This window comes from Protopterus annectens, chromosome 4.part0 (assembly GCF_019279795.1).
Source record: "Protopterus annectens isolate FY-2018-M chromosome 4.part0, PAN1.0, whole genome shotgun sequence".
NCBI classification, from domain to species: Eukaryota; Metazoa; Chordata; order Ceratodontiformes; family Protopteridae; genus Protopterus; species Protopterus annectens.
In genome coordinates, this window is record NC_056733.1 from 1,177,103,578 (window position 1) to 1,177,118,866 (window position 15,289).

At 47.1% G+C, this 15,289-nt stretch overlaps 1 long non-coding RNA gene across 1 annotated transcript in view; it reads left to right on the forward strand.

The window, feature by feature from the left end:
* Window positions 1-4,238: 4,238 nt before the first annotated feature.
* LOC122799816 overlaps window positions 4,239-15,289 on the forward strand; it is a 712,832-nt gene continuing 701,781 nt past the window's right edge. Inside the window, exon 1 of the long non-coding RNA XR_006364507.1 lies at window positions 4,239-4,330. This is a non-coding gene — a long non-coding RNA (uncharacterized LOC122799816). The remainder of the gene's footprint in view (window positions 4,331-15,289) is intronic.

Below are 15,289 nucleotides of genomic sequence, written 5' to 3' on the forward strand. Positions count from 1 at the left end.
ATATTTGGGAGGCAGCACTCTGCCGGGATAGATACTTGCTCTTTTGGGGGGGGGGGGGGGTGGAGAAGTTTGCACTGAACCTGTCTGCCAGGATATTGGCGATGTCTGTGGGTTCAGTGTATTTTTTGTCGTTTAGAATCAACTCAGAACAAATCTGGGAGTTGCATCCCAGGTTTCTAACATAACTGAAAAAAGCCTTATGATTGTCTTTGGTGTCCTGTGCAATTTTTCTCTCTAAGCTGGCCTTGGAGGATTTTATGAGGGATCGTAATTTTTTGCTAGTACTGATCAGAGATGCCTTCCCTATTAGGGATTTTGCTCTATCATGTAGTAGCTTCCTCCTTCTGTTGTACAGTTTATTTATGGCAGGGGTCCACCAGACTGGACGCCTGCCTTTGGATGATTGGGTCTTGGTTTTGTTTGGGATAGCATGATCCATGCATTCCTGGAGATGTCCGTAGAATGCGTTTATATAGGATTCTGCAGTTTGGGCCGTAGTTTCCACTGGCCCTGGGGCCTTGAAGGATTCCACTTCGGTTTTGAGAAGTGAGAAGTTCGCTTTGAGAAGTTTTTCACTGTGGTTTTCTGGGCTGGGGTGGGGTCGGGATGTGGACATCCAGTGAAATTAATTTATGGTCTGATCTTACCAATGAGGGATATACTTCTGGTGTGGAGCATAGAGTCCCCATGTTGGTAATGATCGGGTCTAGTATGTTGTCCCCTCTTGTGGGAGTGGTGACTAGTTGGTCCATAGCATTTGAGTTTATAATTTCCAGGAACCTTTGGGCTAAGGTGCTGGGGCTTGAGTAGTGCTCCCAGTCAATGTTTGGGTAGTTGAAGTCGCCCAATATAATGGTGTTCGGAGAGATCTTCATGTTTTCCAATGTTTTCAGGAAAGCCGAGTGGGATTCCTGACTTTGAGAGGGTGGTCTGTAGGATGCTATAAACTGAAAAGCAGTCTTGCCCACTGTTAGTTGCACATGGGTGGTCTCCGATGCTTTGTGCAATGCCACTAACTTGGAGGTGTGGATATCCTTGATAAATATGGAAACTCCCCCTCCTTTTGTGGTTCGGTCTGGGTTTTGGGGCCGAAAAGCATGATATGAGGTATAGCCTGGTAGTGCTGGGGTGCTCTCTGGAGCCTTGAACCAGGTTTCTGTCACTGCACAGATATCGATGTTCTCCATACTGAGGAGAGCTTCGAGTGTGTGCATCTTGAGGTTAAGACTTCTGGCATTTAGCAGCATTACCCTTAGTTTCTTGTTCCTTGTGCTGTCTATGGGGGTGGGTTTGACTTTTGAGCCTTGCCTAAAAAGGCACTATGGGGTGGCAAGAGCCTTTGCCAATATCCGAAAGCCCAGTGGTGACAGGTGCAAGCCGTCCCTAGCGAAGCAACGTGGCTTGTCGAGCATGTCATCCCAGGCTGACAGACACTGGATCCCCTTTGAATGACGCCAAAATTTTAGCCAATTGTTAAAATCGATCATTTTGTCTTTGTACTGTGGCATCATTGTAGGTGAGGGTAAGATGCTGCTCAAGGTCAGGGTCATACCAGCCTGGGCTACATGATCAGAGAGCTCCTCTATGTCTCTTTTCATGTAGTCCAGGGAGGTACGTCTCAGGTCATTCACACCAGCATGTACAATGACTGAGTCATATTTGTATTTGCTTTGGAGTGACCAGAGTGCTTGCGTTATGTGGCGGATCCTAGCACCCGACAGGCAGCTCACCGTGACCTTCTCTTTATTCAGCCTGGTGAGCGGTACGTCAGTGTGTCTGACAATAGAGTCACCTATTACAAGAGTATCAGGTGTGCTATTCAGCCTTAAGGGCTGTGGCTGCTTGGCACACTGACTTTGTGGGTTATGTGTTGTGTGTGTTTTGTTTTGAGGTAGCGTTTGCTTGGATGTCTGCTTTGGAGGTCTCTGTTGCTTAAGTAGATTTTTATTTAGAGCCTCCGAGTATGTTTTTGTGCATTTATGTGTTTGGTTCACTGATGTGGTGGGACTATGTGATACTGGAATACTGGAATTGTGTTGTGTGAGGTTACCTTCTCCTCCTGACTGGTTACACCAGTTTTGAGATGAGAGAGCTCAGCCTCCAGTTTGGCTAAATAGTTGCATCTCTCACATATATTTGAACCTGTTTGGAGGAGGAGAGGGTTGTCCGTGTACATGAGACAGTTGTAACATTGCCTCAAAATTCTCAGATTCACCAGCTGGACTGGAGAGGAAACCACTGACTGACCTTTGGACATGTTAGAGTATTATAGGGAAACTGAATTTAAGACGGACCAATAGAGGACAGGGTAATCGTAGAGAGTATAAGAGTTAGTAGTGCTTATGGTTTAATAGTGCTAACTTGTAGGATTACTTAATTGGACCAGTGAAGGGCCTTAGAATGAGAATATGGTGTTTAAATTGAGAGATAGAGCAGTTCTAAGGGAAAAAGTGAAGAGCCAGGAATAGTTTAAACGCAATTAGGCGGTGCTGCCCGCTGTTGCGCTATGCACAAAAACGCGCAAAAACGCGCAAAAGAGAGTTTTAAGAGGAAGATGGAGGAGTTTTGGAATTGACCCAAAATAGTAATAAAACTACAGTTTCAAGTCAGTAACCACTCCCACAGGGGCAGGCAGGCTGCTCAATGTTTTTCACTGCCACTGATCAACAGAGAGACTTCCCTTTAGCCCAAGCAAAAAATGGCCTCACAGAAATTTACAAACAGTTCAAGAACAGCAGTTCAAAATCCAGGCTGGGCTTACCTGTATCTAAAGTAACTTTATCCAAGTGGCTGTCTGGTTGTATTTTGTTTTCATATTCTCTGAAAGGCAAGACTGTTCTACAAAAGATTAAAGGTTATTCAACTAGGGCTGTAGCTACTTCTACTTTTACAGCTTTTCTTTTCTTTTTAGATTACCTACGGATGATATCTGTGCTGCTCCTTCTTGGCTGGGCCATCATACTTTTGTGTCACATTATAAGCTGGACATTCAATCCAGGTTCAGAGCTTCTTTTGGTTCTACTGTGCTGCTGAATATCCTTCCTTAGTTCCTCATGAGGAATTGCTGTGGTTGGGGGCAGACAACATCGGATACAAAAGTCATGTACTCACCATAATGATCAGTCCATGATGTCTGTCCCTGTCTGGTTCAGCCTTCCTGCACTTCTGCCCCTGAACTTCTTGTTGATTCAGTAAGTCTTCCTTTTATGATAAACAGACAGCAGGGGTTCTTTCATTCTGCTTTCCTAGAATCACCCATTTCCCCTGAATGTATTCCTTCTATCTGTGGAGGAAGTGGGGGCTAGTTGGATATCTTGTATCATTATAGTTTGACTCATGGGGCAAACTCCATCTGGGGAGTTGATGGAGGAGTGAGGGGTTATGGGTATGGAGGCAGAGTCAAGACAAGCTAAAGGCTTTAGAATTGGCAAGTGCTAGATACGAAGTCCCCACAGGTTGAACCAGACCAAGACAAACAATATGGATCTATTATTATAGTGAGTGCATAACTTTCATTTTTCTCTTAGATGCGCAAGTACTTTGGCTCCACAGCTAAAGGTAAAGAAAGATCCAAGATCTTTCACTTTTTTCCCTTTGGTTTCCTGTTCAGAAATGTATTTGGAAGCTGTCATCAAAAGCCTTCTGCTCACATTTTTAACTCACTTAAGATGCTGTACTGGAGTTTTAGCACTGCTATCATTCAAGTGAGACACAGTTCTGCGAAAGCTTTTAAAGACACTTTTCTGTTGCTTGTTCTCAAAATTGTGATTATTTCAGAACGTGTAGTGTGCATGTAGTTGTGCATAGACACTTGTTAATACATACAAATGTGCTATGGTCTTCACCAAGCAGTTACTTGTAACAGGATGTGTAACTCTATACATGCTGGAGATTCTTGAATCTCTACTGGAAGATTGTACGATTCAGATGGCACAGCTTAGCTGACCCCTTCTTGGCCAAATTGTATAGGATTTCATAAAACCTTGGCAAAAAATATTTCTGTACTGTGAACACGGGGTATAAAAATACATGCTGTGTTCTACTTGTTATGGAGATGAATTTAGACTGTTGATTAGTGGAGATGAATACACTGATAATAGACTATATAAGAATTAAATTTCCTTGTATAAAGTTTATTTTCATAAATTAGAGTCACAGTTTAAGGTAAAGGTTGTGTTTTCACTTGTTGCCTGAATTAGATAATTCTCATTGTTTATTTTTAATTTCTATCAGTCTGATGTTAAGCATGGTATGCTCAAAGTAATTTCAAAGATGATAGAAGAAAATGAAAAGCTTAGAATGAGATTGACCTGCAGTCAGCAATGCAGAGGTAAGAACATAACTGCTTCTTTTATAGTTCCAGATGAGCTTTCTTTTTTCACATATTTGCTAATACTGGTGTGGGAGACAGCTGTTTGACTTCATTAATGTTATGCATAATGTTTTTCTATTCCTATGTTGCAGTATTTATAACGAGTGAAATTCCACCTAGGCAACCCGAACGTCCGGCCAGTATACCAAAGACTGCAAGGTATGTGCAACGTTGCACATATTGCAGCCAAGTGTCGACCATAAAGGTGACGTCTTCATGTACCATCCTCAGAACTTCTCTGTCACCAGTCCAAACGACAGCTTCCAGACATTTCTCTAATCGCCAAAAGTTTATCTTCTATTCAGATAAGTGCCCTGTTAGGGAAATTCTTTTACACTTTTGCTACTGCATGCTTGCTAGAGGTTAATGTCATCCAAAAGGGGGAAGTGCCATTATGGAAGATGGGATTCCACACAAAGACAACCACGACCAATGTCTTTTTTGTTTGGGGCTGACCACAACTACAAGGCCTGTGCCATCTGTCAGGCATTCATCCCTAAAACTCTGTGCATTTGTCTGTCTGCCCTTAACATTTACCTAAAAAAACAGAGGCTAAACAGGTTAGCGTTGGGTGTGGAAGGTACTGCTTGTCCGTCGGGTGAGCCTCTGAAGAAAAAGGCTAAAAAGGTAAGGCCTGAATCCTCGGCTGCATCTCTGATCTTGGATGTCCCTCTCGAGGCTAGTGAAGGACCAGAGGCTCATATGGTGTCAGGTCCTCCTCTTTCTGTGGATACTGATCTAGAAGCCACTTGGAGGGTTCCTACAGCATGTCCGCAGAGGTATTGCAAATGTCTGGTTTGAGCAGTATGGGGGAACCACAGCTCGCCCCTTCCAACATTCCATGTAGTACCTCTCCTGCCCCTTCCATCGAGCTTTTGCCGACATCTGATCTGGATCCCAGGCCTACATCGGCCCTTCCTTCCCAGTCTAGGGTAGCTTCTTCTGTCAACTGAAATCAAAAACAAAAGCATGTGTCTTCCAGTCAGGAGCCTTCCCATTAGTGGCAAGCTTTTTCTCAAGAGATTTTAAATGGTTTCTTGGCACTTAGGCCTTCTTCCTTGCCAGTTCCTACACTAGGTTCTCCTAGGTCCCCCCCCCCCTCCATCTGCTGAATTAGAGGCATCTGAGGAAGGGGAATTCTCTTTAGATGAATCCTTGGCATATTCCACTCAGATTGACTCTCCCCTGGAATATGCTTCCCCTGATGTGGATTCCGACGGTGGGGATTCACCAACAGAGGATATTACCTTTGGTGAAACTGTCTCCGAAATGAGAGGCTTTTTCAAATGGGAAAACTCACAAGTCTCTGGGGAACAAAAGAGGTATTATGACCTCTTGCAAATAGACCCCCCCCCCCCGCTTCAGCCATCCCGCCTGTCTTGCCAGCTTTTCAAGATGCCTTCATTGCTGCATCTAAACACACTGATTCTCAACCTCCTGCTCCCAAAAGGCCAGACAGATTCTATAAGGTTCCTGAAGACGTTCCTTATTTGCATAAACTCCCTCTTGCAGACCCAGCTGTAATCTCTTTGTCTGCTTAAAACCTCCGAATTACTCCCCACCACCAGTCTCCCTCTCCTCTGATAAGGGCAGTAAATTGATGGAGACATTTGGAAAAAAGGTCTACACCTCTTCCACTCTGGCCTTTAGGGCCATTAACTGCCAGACACACATGTCCAAGTATGTTCTGGCTCTTCTTTCACAGGCATCTAAATTGCTGACAAATCTCCCAGACTCTGCAGCAAAAATCCAGCTCTCTTCTGTCTTGGGGGATTCATCCCAGATTACTGGGCATTCCATTAAATGCAGTTATGATGCAGCAGAGGTATCTGCAAGCTCAGCAGCATCTGTTTCCATCCTCAGGAGATATTCCTGGCTGAGTTTGAAGCCTTTGCCTGAATATTTCAAGGCAAAGATTATGGATGCACCATTAGACAATACTGCCTTGTTTGGTTCTAATGCTGCATCCCTCTTCAAATCCCATCAAGAGAAAGGGAAAGAACTGCAGGAGCTAAAACATAAATGTCTCGCCAGTTTCTAAATTTTATAGGAACTACCCTTCTATAGCCAATTTTGTAAGGAGAAAGACCCGTACTCCTTACCAACAACACAAGCAGAGCACACGTAGACAGACGCTTCCTAGGTCCCAGTCTTCCTGTACTCAGAAGACCCCCTTTTCAGACAAGCCAGGTAGTCTGTGACTACCTGGCAACACTTTCAGAAATCCCCCTGTCTGAGCGCCTTTCTCATTTCCTCTCAAATTGGGCAAGCATTACCACAGACAAATGGGTCCTGTCTGTTGTACAAACAGATTACTACATGACTTGGAAAACCATTCCACCTTTCATGGGAATTCCACAACCACTGAAGGATCAGATCCACCCCCCCCCAAGTCATTCAAGACTTGAAAGCACAAGGGACCATACAGGAGGTTTCTGCTTCAGAAAGGGGAAAAGGGTTCTATTCAGAATGTTCTTAGTTCCCAGGAAAGATGGCCCTTGGAGACCAATTTTAGACTTATCTCAACTCAGTTTATTCCTTCATGCACCTTCCTTCAGGATGCTTACCCTGCAGACTCTGTTACCTCAAGCCTACCTGGTCTCCTTAAATATAAAGGATGCGTACCCTCACATTCCCATCCACCCTCTCTTCAAGAAATTCTTACATTTTTCTGTTGCTTCCTCTCATTTTCAGTTATGTGATTTGTCCTTTGGACTCTCTATGGTTCCAAAGGTATTCACAAAGTGTTTGGCTCCTGTCATTGCCTTTTGCAGACTCCAGGAAATTCTCATTTGCCCTTACCTGGACGGCCTGCTAATTCAATCAGAACATCCAGCCACCTTACAACAGCACCTTCAAACCACCTTCTCCTTGCTCCGCAGTTTGGGATTTACCCTCAACTACAACAAGTCTTCCCTGATCTCCTCTCAGGACCAGGTTTTCCTAAGTTTCAGGATAAAGACATACCTTATGGTGGCATTCATATCCTCACTAAAGATGCAGTCTCTGAAGACTTACTTCCTACAGTTGCTTCTGTTGCCCTCTCTGACTTTCAGGGAATTCCTCAGGATGCTAAGGTTCATGGCCTTGGTTATACCAATGCTAACCCTAGCCAGACATCACATGCGAATATTCCAGTGGTTCTTGAAAACACTCTGGTCACAGCATGCACATCATCTAGAATTTGTCCTTCCATTTCTACCTTGCCTAAAGAAGGAATTGCTTTTGTGGACTCAGCAAATTTCCCTGAACCCAGGATGTCTGTTGCAGCCACTCCCTCCAGTTCAAGACATGTTCACAGATGCTTCAGATCTGGAGTGGGGGGCAACTCTGAGAAACCTAAAAGTACAAGGTCTTTGGTCTCCCTTCATAAGGAAGTAACACATCAATATCAAATAGATGAGGGCTCTGATTCTGGCCTTCAAACCTTCAAGACATCTCTTCTTCAAGGTCCTTTGAAGCTATTCACAGACACCTCCACTGTTCTCTGGTATGTGAATAAGCAGGAGGGAACAAAATCTTGTGTAGTTTGCAGAATAGAAATCCAAGCCTGGGAGATTGCTCTTCAAACAGAGGTAACTTTGACAGCTGTTTATATTCTATCAGCTCAAAATGTTCAGACAGATGCACTGAGCAGATCCATGACACAGGCTCACAAATGGATGATCCACAGGGATATGTTTCTGGACATTATTCACCAGCAGGGTACTCCTCAAATAGATCTCTTTGTCTCCCCTATGAACAGACAGCGTCCAAAGTTCTGTGCCAGGGTCCCTCATCCTCTGGTTTGGAAGGCCGACCCCCTGTCATTTTCATGGAAGGGGGGATGTTTCTCTGCATCCCCACTTCCCCTAATTCAGAAGGACAAACCAAAAATCTTGTTGGTGATCCCCATTTAGCCAAGACAGCATTGGTTTCCTCTTGATCTGCAAGTTACCTTACAGGGTGGATCTACTCGCACAAGGCAAGCGATCTCTCATTCACCCACATTTGACAACACTGGACCTGACCTTATGGGTGACAGACCTCTGATTCCTTTCAGACACCTTTTTTCTGAGGACATGTTTCTTGTCCTGCAGGAGGCCAGGAAACCAACTACAAGGAGGTCCTACTTGTCCAAATGGAAGAGGTTCTCCATCTGGTGTCTTAGTAAGGGACTAGATCCACTTTCAGTGGATGTTCCTCTAGTCTTTTCTTACTTGTATGAATTCCTCAAAGCTGGACTGGTTTATTCTTCAGTTAAAGCCCATCTGTCATCCATTTCTGCATGTCTGCCTTTGTCTCCCCCCTTAGCTTCTAGAATAGAGGTCAAACTTTTCTTAAAATGTGTCTTTCACATTAGATCTCCCAGGAAACTTGTTCCACCTCCTTGGGACCTAAATTTTGTTTTGGAAAAAGTAACCCAGGCTCCATTCGAATCTGCTGCTGCTTCTTTTCCCCTAAAATTTTTCACTTGGAAGACGGTTTTATTGATAGCCATTACTTCTGCTAGGTGGGTTTCAGAACTCAAAGCATTAAAGGCTTTACAATCTTTTCTGATTTTTCATAAGGATAGGGTATCCCTTCGTACCAATCCTTCCTTCATGCCTAAAGTGGTCAGTGACTTATCCCTTAATCAAGCTATTCATCTAATCCCCCGCCCCCCTTTTCCCCTCACCTCAAAACTCCAGTGAGAGGGTGCTGCACACCTTGGAACTACACAGACAACTCAAGATTTTATCTGGACAAGACTAAATCCATTTAGAAAATCTGAGCAGTTCATTTCTTTTCATATTAGGGTGCTGGGAAAACCTGTCTGAACAGACTATTTCTACTCGGATCTCTAAGGTTATCACCTTTCTCTCTCTCAGGGGAAATCTCTGTCTTCCTCTGTTAAGACCCATTCGACCAGAACTGTAATTTCCTGTGGAGCCTTCTTTAAAGGACTGGACACTGCTTCTATCTAGCCCGAAGCAGAAGCAGTTCGCAAGTGCCTGTCGGCCAACTTCTGAAATTTTCGAGTTTCAGAACCGAAGTCTTCACTAAAGCTAAGTACCCTGTTGGGGAAACTTTTTTCTTGCTCCAGTCCAATGTCAGAAAAAGTTAATAATTGTATTACTTGTGGGAAGCAAATACCTCATAAGGATTTCCATTTATACTGTATTCCTTGCCTAGGCCCTGATCACAACGTGCCTGGCTGTCGGTTTTGTGCTAGATTTAACCAACGCACTATTAAGCGTCGGTATATTTTTGCCTCAAAATATTTTATAAACAGATTTAACTACCCTGAAATGTCGTCGGATACACAAAAACGCAAAGAAAAGGACAGAGACAGACCGTCGAGGTCCAAAACTGACGATGAAGCTTCTCCTAAGCCAGTCGCCAGTTCACCGGTACTCAGTGAGGCGCTTTCGCAGCCCCTGATACCCGCTACTTTCGAGTTGCAGGCCCCTACCAAGACCCATGTGGAGTCCAGCATGCCACGAGATACTCAAAGTATTGTACCCACGGATGTCTCTCCCTCGGATGGGTCCGGAGCCGCTGAGAAGGCACCGGCTTCTGAAGGTGTATTCAGGCCTCAACATTTTTATATAAAACAGACGACAGCTGCAAAACCAATGACAAAAGCAACTTAAAAAAACAATGCATGAGCCACGTGCACAGGCCGCTATGCCTAAAAAACAGATGATCAAAATGGCTGAAGACCTAATTACCTTGATCAGGGGTTCCCAACCCCCTCCTGATAAGAGGCCTAGGCAAGACACTGATTATGAATCTTCAGATCAGGTTTCTGTTTCTTCTGATTCCTCTTCTGATCAGGAATTATCTAATGTTAAGTTGTCAATCTCACCTTCATTCTTGCTGGTTGGGATCGGAGCCGATCCTCGGCTCCGACTCGGCCATCTTCAATAGCTCAAGAGCTGTTTACTGGCTCGAGGCTACCGCTTATCCCATGATGCCTAGCACTAGCTACCCAGATCTCGTTTGCCGCTTTAGCTGCGAGGTTCCTGGATACTAGCTCAGGCTTGTATAACTTTACTTGGCTTTCTTGTCAGATTGGAATTATTTTTTGTTATTAATTGGTAGTCGATAACTAGTAAATTTAGATGTTAAGTTGTCTATCTCGCCTTCATTCTTGCTGGATGGGTTCGGAGCCGATCTCTGCTCCGACTCGGCCACTCTAAAAGCTCGAGAGTTGGTTCCACCGGCTCGAGGCTGCCCCTATATCCCACAATGCTATGCGTGAATTACCTCAGATCTCGTTTGCCGTTACAGCGATCGAGGTTGTTTTCTACCGGCTCCAGGTCAGTTTTAATTAGATTAGTCTAATAACTGTTTAAACTCCCTTTAGTTTAGTTTTTTCTCTTTTACTTTTAGTGTAGTGGAATTTTTGTCCCTTCTACCCTTATTCAGCCCCTTTCTTCAAGAACTAATAAGTTCTTTCCTTAGGCCTTCGGGCCCTTCCATCCCTTCCAGTGTGTGTATGTGTTTTGGTAAGGGTTTATATCTATATAAGCTAACTTTTTCAATAGCTTTAAATTAATATTCTGACAGTGTAATCGGTGTGTGTGTGTTTTTTGCGTGTGGTTACACTTTCGGTTCCTTGGAAATGTCCAAGGATTCAAAGGTCTCAGGCTTCAAGAAGTGTGACTCGTGCTGTCAGAAAATGTCTCTGACAGACGGTCACACTTCTTGTGTGTACTGCCTGGGACCTTTACACCTGCAGGACTCTTGTGCTGTATGCCATGGCTTCAGCCTTAGAGTCCTGCAGGAAAGGAAAAACAAACTCATACTAAGGGGTTTGCTTAGCCTGAAGGTTCCCTATCTCCTACCTCGGGAAAACCTTCCAAGACTTCTAAGACCTCGACTCCAGCTTCTGAGTCGAGGCCTAAGGCTTTGAAGTCTACTGCTACATCGGCTCCGGCTGGAGCCGATGAGTCTTTGACTACAGCTTCTGTGGTTCCCTCGGCTCCGGCTGGAGCCGAGGTATTGGAGATTCCTGGGTCGGCTCCGATCAGACCATCGGAGCCGACATCTAGAAAGAGGTCGAGGTCACCATCCCTTGGCTCCGTTCATTCGGCTCCAGCGTCTCCCTTGCTGTCTGAACGGAGCCACAGATCTCACTCCTCCAGGTCATTGAGGCTCTCGGATCATGACCTCCAGAGGGTAGTGAGTCGACTTCTAAAGTCCGAGGCACTGGCCCAAATGCTTCAGAGCCCGACTCATCAGTCGATGCCTCAACCTATTCCTCTAAATATTCCTCCCACGACTCCTTTGAGCTCGGAGCCGGGGCGTCTCGGAACCGAGACTGTGGTAGCGTCGGAGCCGATACATTTGTCTTCGGCTCTGATTTCTTCTTTTGAAGAATCTCGGCGCCGGACTTCCCTTGTCGGCTCCGAGGGGGTGAGTGGCATCGGACCCTTGTCCGACCCCCCTCTCCCTCTCGGTGCTTCGGCGCTGGTGAGTTTGGCTCCAACATCGGCCTCGGAGCCATCTCTGTCGGTGCCGAGGGAGGTTCTCAGCTTCTCGGAGCGGGGACCTCTGGCTCTGCCTGACAGGGGTGCGTTCGAGGTCATGCGGAGTGTGTTGGAACCTTGTTCAACTCCACAGTCGGCTCCGTCCGTCCCTCCCTCTTCGGTGCCTCAGGTTATGTCTACTCACTCCCTCATCCCAGACCGCAGAGAGCCAGCTCCTCAAGAATCCCCTGTGGGGATCTCATCCTCTTCCGAGGCCTCCCCTGAATTGGCAGGGGAGCCCCTAGGAAGAGAAAGTGTAAGAGGAAGCACATAGACTCACCTGAGTCTGTCACCTCTGACACAGATTTAGAGGATTCCGAGGGTTCCCCCCGTTCCCCTTCTGAAGATGTCTCCTTTGTGGACATTCTAGAGATCCTGAAACAGAGGGGAAATTGGCCAGCCCTTAACCCTTCGGAGGATGAATCTGTGTATCTTGAGGCGTTTGGCTCTCGCCCTTCCACCTCCTGGGTGTCCCCCCCCTTTGATCCCCTCATGCAGGTGGTGGCAAAGAAAGCCTGGACGGCTCCTGACTCAGTGGACCCTACCCCCAGGAGACCTTCTAAATTTATAACAGCACCAACTGACAAACAGATGTTAAGTTGTCAATCTCGCCTTCATTCTTGCTGGATGGGTTCGGAGCCGATCCTCGGCTCCGACTCGGCACTAGCTTTAGCTCGAGAACTCCTTTTACCAGCTCGAGGCAACCCTATATCCCATGATGCAAGGTGGAACTACCTCAGATCTCGTTTGCCGCTTAGTGAAAGAGGTCTCCTTTGCCAGCTGAGGTAAGTTTTTCTTGTTAAATAAGAAAAAAAGTTAGTTAGGGGTTTAATTTCCCTTCAGTGTTAGGTTAGCCTGTATTTAGTACAGCCCACCCTATTCCCTTCCTTTTTTAAACTTTTAAAATAGTTTTTTCAGTGAAAGTTTTAGTCAGGCCTAGTTCCCCAAGTTATTCCCTTCCTGTGTGTCTGTGTAGGGATTAAGTTGTGTGTTTGTGGGGACTGTTTGTGTATATCCTTTTAGGATGTCTAGGGAAGGCAAGGTTCAGGCTTCAAGAAGTGTGACCAGTGCTGTCAGAAAATGTCCCTGACAGACGGTCACACTTCTTGTGTGTATTGCCTGGGGCCTTTGCACCTGCAGGACTCCTGTGCGTTGTGTCATGCCTTTAGCCAGCGAGTCCTGCAGGAAAGGAGGAACAAACTGATCCTCCGAGGTTTGTTGAAACCTGAAGGTTCTCCTCCCAAGCAAGGGCAGGAAAACCTCTTAAGCCACCGAAGGCTCAGGCTACAGTGTCCAAGCCTCCTCCGGTGGCTCCGGCCCGTCGAGCCGATATGGCCACCGGCGGGAGCCAATGCTTCTTCTGCCAGAGTAGTGGGTGTGATGCCGGCCGGCTCCGATACCCTGACTACTGTTGCCTTGTCGGCTCGGCTGGAGCCGACACTTTATCCAGCATCGGAGCCGAGATCCTCGGCTCCATCTGGGGTTCAAGGGACTTCGGCTCCGATGGCTCCGGCCCGTAAGAGATCCCGGTCCCTTCGATACTAAGTATTCACTCGGCCCGGGTCTCCTCTTTTGTCGGAGCGGCGCCATCGGAGCCGATCTTCGAGATCTTCCAGGCTGTCTGACCACGATTTGGAGAGGGTGGTAAGCAGGCTGTTGAAGTCTCAGGCACTGGCCCAAATGCTCCATAGCCCGTCTCAACAGACTTGGCTACAGCCCCAATTCTTGAGATTCCTCCTCCGACTCCACACCAGAGTTCGGAGCCGGAGCTTCTTGGGACAGCGACTGTTTCGTTGCCGGAGCCGATACATCCTTCGGCTCCGTCATCCTCGGCTCCAATCTCCTCCTTGAGACTTTCCTTGGAGGGATCCGGTCGTCGGGTTTCCACTGTCGGCTCCGAGGGGGCTAGTGGCATCGGACCCTTGTCCGAGCCGCCTCCCTCTCGGAGCTTCGGCTTTGGTAAGCTCGGTGCCGACATCGGCCTCTGAGCCTTCTCTCTCCTTGGAGCCGACCATTCCTGTTTCTTCGGAGCGGGTGTGTTCAGGTCTCCCGGGGAGAGGAGCCTTTGAGGTGATGAGGAGTGTCCTGGCCTCTGAGCCTGGTCAACGGTCTATCCCTCTAGCTCCTCCCTCATCAGTGCCTGCAGATGCCTCTTGCCAGCCTCTTGCTCTCAGGCCCAGGGATCCATCGCCCCAGGTTTCCCCACTGGGAATTTCCTCCTCTTCCGAGGTTTCTCCTGACCCTGCAGGGGAACCCCTCGGAAGAGGACGTAAGAGGAAACACACAGACTCCCCTGAGTCTACTACATCTGATACCGACTTAGATGAGTCGGAGGGTTCCCCACGGTCCCCTCTGAGGATGTCTCATTTTCAGACATCCTTGAGCTCCTCAAACAGAGGGGAATTGGCCTCCATTGACCCCTCCGAGGATGAGTCGGTATACCTGGAGGCTTTGGATCCCGACCCTCCACCTCCTGGTGTCTCGCCTTCGACCCACTCATGCAGGTAGTGGCTCGAAGGCGTGGCTCCAGATTCTGTGGAACCTGTCCCCAGGAGACCATCCAAATTCATCACGGCCCCTTCGGACAAACAGTTCCTGTCCAAAGGTGTCTCTGTGGATGCTATGGTGGTGGCGGCCACTAAGAAGGAACTGGCGGATCCTTCAGTACCTGTCCATCCTCCTAATAAGGATTCTAGGACCATGGACAGGTATGGAAAGCGGATGTTTTCTTCAGCGACCTTTGCAATGCGTTCGCTGAATTACCTTTGTCACTTCACCAGGCTTCAACGAGATATTCTCAAGGAACTGGGGGAAGTAGTCCAGGATCCTTCAGCTGCTGGGGCTCAGGAAAAGATTGCCTCTCAGCTAGCTATCCTGAATTGATATCTAACTCCTCCATGCGGCTCATATCTTATGCAGCCGATGGAACGAGCAGGGCCGCAGGCACAGGTGTTGCTCTTAGACGCCAAGCCTGGATGCGGCTGTGTAATTTTGCGGACCCCTTTAAGGCGTCCTTCACCAACACCCCCTTTGACGGTTCGGCTTTGTTCGGACCTCAGGTGAAGGATACTTTGACCAGATGTGAACAAGACGGTAAAACTCTTTCTGCCGTTGGAGTCCAGTTTTCCACTCCTTCTAGGCCATATCCCAAGGGTCAGAAGGGGGGGAAGATGTGGTTCCGTAAAGCCCAAGGAGCTACACCGGACACACGTGGTCAGTTTACCCCTAGAGGCAGAGGGGGTAACAATAATAGACGCCGCCCTAGAGGCAGGGGGGGTCCTCAGAACCAGGGCAACAGGGAGCCTCTTCCTGAGAAGCCCTTTCAGCATCCCTGAGGTGTTGCCCGACTGTCCACCCTTGGAGGCAGTCGGGGGAAGAATTTCACTGTACCCAGTAGCCTGGCAATCCCTATCACAAGAGA